Here is a 9,355-nt window from a genome sequence, read left to right on the forward strand (position 1 = left end):
AAAAAAGTGGAAATTCTTCTCATACAAGATGAGATTTGGAGCTACACTGAATTAATATGCTGGATGACATGAAAGGAAAAAGATAGCATGATTATTCTAAGTCAGACATTGGGCTAGATGACTGATCCGTGTTGTTATTGAAGAGATCAAATGATCCTGTAAGAAAGAAATTACTACCACTTTTTGTAAATGAAAATCTACCTCCTCAAACTACTTCTTCCAAGATCATACTATTAGCTTACAAAGTTGCAAGTCTTTAGCTTAGGAAGTTGCAAGTCTAAGTGTTGAAAGCAGGTCATTCTTTCTCCTGATCCAGATATCTCAGCCTACAATCCGTGTATTGGGCAACAAAAAGAGTGAGCACCCTCTGACAATGAATGAGATGAGATATCTTCCTGCCACAATTACCATGACACCAAACTCATTGCTGACTATGAAACTGGGATATCAATGAGTGATATAAAACATATGGAAATTTTCATAGTTGATTTCATTAATAACTTTCATTTGCAACATCCTTAGTCATCAGGGAAATGCAAGTCAGAATGACTCTAAGATACAATCAGAATGTCAGGATGGCTAAGACCAAAAACACTGATGACAACTTATGCTGGAGAGGATGTGTAGTAAGTGGAACACTCCTCCACTGCTGATGGGAGTGCAAACTTGTACGGTCACTTTGAATGTCAGTATGGCAGTTTCTCAGAAACTTGGAAATCAATCTACCTCAAGATCCAATAATACCACTCTTGGGCATATACTCAAAGGATGCTCAATCATATCACAAGGACACCTGCTCAACTATGTTCATAGCAGCATTATTCATAATGGCCAGAACCTGGAAACAACCTAGGTGCCCCTCAACCAAAGAATGGATAAGGAAAATATGGTACATTCACACAATGGAGTGTTACTCAACTGCAAAAACGATGACATCATGAAATTTGCAGGCAAATAGATGGAACTAGGAAAAAAAAACATCCTGAGTGAGGTAACGCAGACCCAGAAAGACAAACATGAATGTTTATCCAGTAACTGATGGAAGCAGATGCAGATCCTGAAGTCCAGTTGAAGAGGTGGAGAAGGGATTATACAAACAAGGGGGGTCAAGATCATAATGGGGAAGCCCACTGAGACAGCTGACACAAGGTCATGGAAGCGCACTTACTCTGGACCAACAACTGGGGAGCCTGCGTGGGACAAAACTAGGTCCTCGGCATGTGGGTGACAGTTGTGTGGCTTGGTCTGTTTGTGGGGCCCCTGGCAGTGGAACCAGAATCTATCCCTGGTGCATGAACTGGATTTTTGGAACCCATTACCTGTGGTGGGATGCCTCGCTCAGCCTTGATGCAGAGGAAGGGGCTTGGTCCTGCCTCAAAATGATGTATCAGGCTTTGTTGACTCCCCATGGGAGGCCTTACTCTTTCTGAGGAGTGGATGGGGGTGGGGGTGGGATGCAGGGAGGTGAGGGGAGTGGGGAAAAAGAGGAGGGAGGAAGAACTGTGGTTGGTATGTTAAAATGAATAAAAAATTTAAAAGAAGAAAAACTTATTAAATGTAATTTAAGTCTTTTCTTTTTATTTATTTTTTATTTTTTTAAGTTTTTTTAAAAATTACATCGATTCTTTATTCCTATTTAGTATTGTGCCACCTGTAGCCATAAACTAGCATTTATTTTCCCACAAGTGTGTTTGTCAGAATCCTTAGACAAAGCAGAAGGTAGTTTCTAATAGTAATAGCAAAACAAAACCCTCCCCAAAATAGCAGAATTCTAGAATATAAATACAAAATAGTCTAATAGTCTACAAAATTAGTATTTTAGGCACTTCATCAGGAGGTATAAACAATCTTTAAATTCAGTGAGCGAAACAGAGAGCTGGTAATTATAATAGCAGTAATTTATTTATTCAATGGTCCGGAATGCTACAAAGTCAAGATATTAGAATTTCATCAAGAGTCCATACCACTAGGTGCTGGAATGATGGCTCAGCAGTTAAGAGCACTTGCTCTTCCAGAAGACCCAAATTTGATTCCCATAACTCATGTTGGAAAACTCACAACCACCTGTAACTCCTGCTCCAGAGGATTGACATCCTCTTCTGGTCCCCGAGGGTATCCACATGTACGAGGCATACAGTCACAGACACATAAATAAAAATAATTTTTAAAGTGTTTACTTGAAACAAAAACAAGAAAAAAGTGAGTCCATTCCAGGGAGGACATTATATTAAGGGAAATAATCCAGAAGTAGAAAGAAAAAAGAAAGGAAGGAAGAACAAAAGACAGGAAGAGAGAGAGAGAGAGAGAGAGAGAGAGAGAGAGAGAGAGAGAGAGAGAGAGAAGGAGTCCCTGCCATTGTTGTGATCCTTCATCAGCTCTAGAAAAGATGAGATAGTGATCTAACTATAGCACAGATAAGCTAGAATAGTGGCTAACCTGAAAAGTTTCTCTAGCAGCCATGTTGGATATGCTTGTTCCTCCATTCACCTTGTGGGAGAAGAACAAGGATGTAATAGTTATGATCTGCAGCTGTGAGAGGTGCCACACCTGCGAGCAACAAGTTCAATACTGGAATGGGTGTATTTACTTTATACTAAATAGCTGACAACAATTATAGAAGCATAGGTAACCCTATGAATCACAAGATATTTGGGGCTCTCTGACACGTATGACCCAGAATTTCACTCCTCCTTTGAAGTTGCAGTTCTGTACATCATGGGATAATTATGTCGCCACATCTTTTTTTATGTGGTTGGACAGTTGACTTAAAGTAAAAGGTGTGATTAATATGCTGGGAAAAAACCCCAATAAAGTCAAGGTTCTTGACGATGTCATAGCTTAGTATTAAAGTCCTTAAAGAGAAGAAGGTGGTTATCGAGAATACACTGTATGTGAAAATGACTCTACAATGTATAGAATTCTCCCCATGTGTGTCCCTCTCGCACACATTATCTCAGACAAGAAAAGCAATGATACTGTGACAATTAAAAGCTTCAAGGACATGAGACTTCCGAAGAACTAACGCAACCAGGGGGAGGATCTGAGTGAAACTTGCAGGTCTTGTCTATAGTGTCAGAGAAAGAAACCTAATCAGAACTCCAAAATTTTCGTCTAGAATCTAGAAGAAAGCAAGAGTCTAGATTATCCTGTAAAACTAATGCTGTGCCCAAGGGTGCTAATGGTTATTCACCTGTAGCTTTTCCCATTGAAGGCAAATAGGGGAGATATGAGGGAAAGTATGCGCGATTGATTATAGGATCACCTGGAATCACCACATTTCCCAAAACTGAAGAGACGGGGAGTGAATAAGTCACTTTCTAACCTTTCAGAATCATAATACCCTACCTTCAATGGGGGTTAGCCTAAAAGTCATAAGTTAAAGTTATGGGCTTCAACACCCACATAAATATATGAACTTGAAATTATAAGATGTTTCTGATGCCTTGAGTCTTCTTATTGTTTAAGCCAATATCTCTAAGCTTTCACAGTACCGGAGATGTGTTGTCATTATGAATATATATATAATAAAAACTGGGAGTAAGCTGTGTAAGAGATTTAACATTCAGTTTAATACTCAAAACTCTCCATTGTAAGATATGCTAGCCTTTTTTCAATCTTACCAGGAATCATATTTGATTAAGAAATAGGATTAGTAGAAATTGCACAATATTTTTTTCCAAGGCAGTGGTCTACATTTTCTGGAAATAGTCAAAATATTGTAACTTAATAACTTTAATTTTTATGCTTCCAAAAAAGGAATCAGGACCATACTGACTTAGAAATTGGATAATGAAATTGTACAACAAGATGCCATTTTTTATGTCTCAGTGATTTTTGATGTTTCAACATTAGTTGAAAAGCAAACAAGGCCACTACAATTGTTACAAAGATGAAGCCACTAAGCAACTGTGAAAATTAAAAATTTTAGAGCACACTTAGAAGAATTCTCCAAGAAATTTTCCTAGTTACTAAGCCTTTTCACTAGATTTGGTAGTGCTATTATCCAAAGCTTTATTATTCATTCATTCATTTTTTTGTGTTCTCTAGATCAATACTAAATCTCACTCCCAAATTATCAGAGGAACAGGAAAAAGCTACAGGTCACTGGAAAGCTTGGTAATCTTTGCAAGCTGACTCAGTGATCCTATCTGATCATTTGTTCAAGAAGTCTTTAGGCTCAAGTTCCACACAAATCTGTATGAACTTAATAGTCACGAATTATTTTCATAAGATGTTTCTGGATGATCTGTGATATTTGAGAACATAAGGCACTCTAGAGGCAGTATAGGTACCAAAAAGAAATATCCCTCTCTCAGGGCTGGAAAGAGGGCTCAATACTTAAGAGCCCTTGCTTGCCCATGCAAAAAAATCCAGGTTCTGTTCCCAGCATCTAAATGGTGATTCACAAGTGCCTACAACTTCAGTTCCATGAGATCTAATGCCCTCTTCTGGTTTCCACAGGCATTGCATGCACATGGTGAACATATTAACAGCAGAGATACAGATAAATAAAAAATAAATTGTTTTTAAAAGAAAGAAACTTACTTCTTGGAAAAGAGTAAAAAAAAAAGTGAGGAAGGGAAAAACTCTATTGCCATTGAGGGAATAGAGCCTGTCTCTTTTCTAAAGAGAAAGCTGCTGGGGCGAGGGAGGCTGGCAGAAGTAAACTTGACATCATGGGATTCATAATCTGTCCCACCAAAAATTAAAACCAGAAATCATAAGGCAAGGCTAAGTCAGGTTTCAAGACAACCATCAGACACTGGGCCTTGAAGGCAGAGCACCGTGGAGAGCTCCACAGGGCTCTTAACAGTGATGGAGAATCTTTGTACAAACTGTCAAGCTATCCAAGAGAAGTGGAGGGGTGTGTAGTGCCAAGCAGCTAACAAATTTCTTAGTTTTTTATAACAGATGTGAAAGAAAAGGGAATGTTCTGGGGCATTAATCTAGAATGGGACTGTCTTTGTAAGTTACAAATAAGGGTCAATATTTATACGCAAGATTCTATGTGAAGCATTTTACAATCATGCTATTTTTTCTTTTGTGAAATATAATTTAAAAATATAATCGTATCATTTCGCCACTTCCCTTTCCTTTCTCCAATGCCTCCAATACCTCTCCCTTTAGCATCCCCATGTTCTCCACAACCTCTATCTTCTCAAATTGGTGGTCTTTTTTTCTTTGATTAATGTACTTTTAATGTTCATGATTGCTCCATGAGTCATGATTTCCATTTTGTGAGAGTATAAATGAAGACTTAAAAAGGTTAGCTAAAGTGCCTAAGTCCAACCAACAAATGGAGGTGCCTGGATTTTAATCCATATTTATCATAAAGATCAACTAGTTAGAAAGAGGGCTTTGTAAATATGCACTAGAAAGTATTTGTGTTACATTGAAAAGGCCTTCCTTCACTTCTTCCTGTATTCATGCCTTCTACAACATGATTTTATGGTCTCTCCAAACATCATCAGATAAAGTTGATTTCTCCTCGTTGGAAATATACTTTGACCAATAGACTGCAGCAAAGGTGCTGATGCATCAGTTCTGAGTTTAGGCCTTAAGAAGTCTGTTATATTCTCTTGATGGAGGTCATTTGTTCGTTCTCGGCTCCTCAGACCATGAAATAATCACACAGAAACTATATTATTTGCAATACTGTTTGACCAATAGTTCAAACATATTTCTAGCTAGTTCTTATATCTTAAACTAACCCATCTCCATTAATCTGTCCATCACCATGAGGTCGTGGTTTACTGGCATTGGCAGGCTCCTGCACTGACGTCTGTCCCTAGCAGCAGTTACATGGCTTCTCATGACTCTACCTTCTCTCTCTCTCTCTCTCTCTCTCTCTCTCTATATATATATATATATATATATATATATATATATATATATATATATATCCTATTGGCCAAAAGTAGCTTCTTTATTAATCAATTAAAGCAGAAGAAACACATATACAGAATGACTTCCCACATCAATATTCTCTCTCTCTCTCTCTCTCTCTCTCTCTCTCTCTCTCTCTCTCTCTCTCTCTCCTAAACTGAACTCTAGGAATGTAGCAGACCATTGGAGCAGAGATGAAGTAACCAAGTCGAGCCCATCCTAGACCAGCTAGCACCTAGTCTTCTTGTACTCTGATCAGAGCTACATGGAAGGAGTCAGACAATCCAGAAGAGCTGCTACATTAATTTCAGACCAAACTGTCAACCCACAGAATTGTGTACTGAATTTATAACTGTTGTTTCAAATCATAGAGCTTTGGGATGGCTAGCTATAGAGCAAAAGCTAACTGATGATCGGTGAATAACCTTACCGAGCTCTGTGGTTGGTTTTTAAGACAGGATCTCCCTATTTAGCCATGGCTGTCCTGGAACTCGCTACCAAGCTGGCCTACAGAAACCCGCCTGCTTCTGCTTCCCTAGTGCTGAGATTAAAGGCATGACACTCATCTGATTCGCCAAACTTTTTAAGGAAGCTTTTGAGTTGGGACGCTTTTGAGATGCAACTAAAGAAAAAGTCAAAACTGACTGAATTGAGCTATAAAAATAGCTGTCAGTTCATAGGAACAAGATACCATGATAAATAAAATCAAAAGTTGATATAGTGGCACCATGTTATCAAAGACTCAATTCTCTTCCATCTTTCTGCTGTGCCACCTTCCCCCTGTTGACTTTGATTCTGATGAAAACCTCCTTTAATTGTCATAAGATGACTGCACTGATTTCAGGTGTCACATACATAAATGGCAGTACAGGAGAAACTATTTCTTCTCTCAAATCTTCCTGTTTTTTCATAAAATTTTTGAGTAAAGGAAGCATTTTCAGGGAACTAAAATAATTTGATATTAACCAAGATTTCTATTTGATTCATGATGAAGTGTGGTAGACATCTAACTAGATCTGGTTCTGTCTTTTATATTTTTTTGAAAATTTTTCATACAATATATTCTGATCACATTTTACCCTCCAGCTCTTCCCAGATCCCCTGCCCACTTCCAACCCACCCAACTCCATGCCCTTTCTTTCTCTTTTTCTTTAGAAAACAAACAAGCAAGCAAATAAGACAAACAAACAAGCCAGGTTTTAAAAGAACACAAGGAACACACATACATACAAAAAGAAAACCCATTAAAAACACAAAATCAGAAACCATGACATACAAGCAAAAAAAAAATCAAAACAGTAAAACAAAAAGGCCCAAACAAAGTAATATGAGATAAAAAAAAGTCTACAAATGTACCGTTGAGTTCATTTTGTGTTGACCATATACTACTGGCTGTGGGATCTACCCTCAAGTGTGGTTATGAACTAATTTTTCCTTTGCAAACAAATACCAATTGGAGATAGTGTCTCCGTTACAGGTGGGAGAAGTTCTTTTTTAATGTGTTTGTGTACCTGGGTGAATTTATGTGTACCATGTGCATGAAGGTCTTGATGGAAATCAGGAAATGGTGTCAGATCCTCTGAAACTGGAGCTGCAGGCGGCTGTGAGCTGCCAGATGAGTTCTGGGAACTGAACCCACCTCCTCTTCAGGAGCAATAAGTACTCTTAACCACTGAGCCATCACTCCAGCTACAGCCTTGGTTCTGTCTTAAGGAAATAGAAAAGGATGTCTTTCAGATGAAGCAGTGTAAGGCATCAACTTACTGCACCCACTGTATGAACATTCCAAGGAACCGCTTCTACAGAGACTGCGTCCAAAATTTGATGTCAGGGTTCTGGAGAACTTCAGACACACAAGGTAAAACGTGCAAGATCATGTCTGTGACTTTCACCTCTGTCCTAGGGCTCTTACACCTTAGTTACATCAACATCATACTCAAGCCTCTGCATACTCATGAAATTTGATATAATCAGAAAAGAACCTGGTAAGACGACGCTCTGGCTAGAGAGCAGAGACAGTACCTCAAAGCACTATCCAATTGTTTCCCGGGTGTGCAAATCCCCCTTCCAGTGTGTGGATCAGCACTAATACTTGCAGTAGATAAGAGAACAGAAAGCACACAGAACAAACGTTGGAAGATTGCTTCCAGATGATGGAGATAGAATATGACGTGGTTGAGCTCCGATCTGTATAGTTACAAGACCTTCCCTGATGGGAGAAGTTGAAGGAGGCAAATAGATTTTCTGAGGGGATGAAGAGCTGAATCCCACAATCTGCTACTGCTGCTGCTGAGAACAGTAATGCCCAAAAGCCATTGAGTGCTTGCCATGTGCCAGATCCTTTTACTGCTGCTTTAGTGTGTGTCAATCAATGATCCCTTCCTGAGTGCTCCAAGCCGTATTTTAATGTTCAGCCTGTTGGTTAGTGCCTCATCTGGGTCACCCGGCAGGGGAAATGAGCTTCAACCTGTTCTTGTGGAAGGTGGTGAGAGACTCAGAAAAAAATGAGTATGATTTTTGAAGGAGAAAATAACTATAATTTTTTAAAAAAAATAGATGGAAATAGCATTGTACTTTTGCTTTGGAGCTTGCTGACGTCAACACAGAAAAGACATTGACCAGATCCCGAAGCATCTCTGGAGACAGGAACAGGAGGAAATGACTGAGAGGACGCTGCACAAGCTCATGTTGAACGAACCCTGAGGGAGACTCACTTGACAGCTGTAAACACTGATACACAGTACTGAAGGAGGTCATGTCCACTGCATTTCTGGAAGGTTCCATTAGATTGCTCCTTGGCTCAGAGGGTTTGAGTACAGCTCTCGCTAGAGTGAGAGAGCATGGAGGGCCAGAGTTCCAGATAAACAGTACTCTAATCGGAGCCCTGACAACAGCCAGCCCTGGCCTTCCCCCTGCCTCCTGTGCCACTTCCATTGCTAGTATAAGGACATTAATTCCCTAGGCAACCAAGTCCACCCGATTATGTCTACAACATGAGAAGAGCGAAAACCTCTGTCCCTGGCTCCCAGCCCCCCCAGAGGGCAGGTTCCCTTAATCCTTTATCAGGTTACTTTAGAGTGGCTCAGGAAAGACAGTAACTAGGCACAAGTTTGTTATACTGATGGTCTACCTTTACCCCGTGGGTCACCACGTTTGTGCTGTAAAGAGCAGAAAGTGGGGGACTTTCTCACCGTTGAGGTACTTGGGCTTCTTCCCTGGGAGAAATAAATGGGGCATGTTCGTGAAAGAGGAATGGCATGGTCTAATTCTCTGTTTTAACAGGAAGCAGGGCTTCTCGTCTTCTCATCTGGTCTTGGTACCAGAACGAGGAGAGTTACAGTTCTGGATGTGACTTTTCTAGATCCTTTGAGGCACACTCTGCACCAAGGGCAAGAAAAGCCCAAGGGGAAAAGTCACGGCTCCACTCAGCTCTTAGCGCGGGAATTCGCAGAAGGCAGTTAGCCACAAG

The sequence above is a fragment of the Myodes glareolus genome, chromosome X (assembly GCF_982192425.1).
Source record: "Myodes glareolus chromosome X, mMyoGla1.1, whole genome shotgun sequence".
NCBI classification, from domain to species: Eukaryota; Metazoa; Chordata; class Mammalia; order Rodentia; family Cricetidae; genus Myodes; species Myodes glareolus.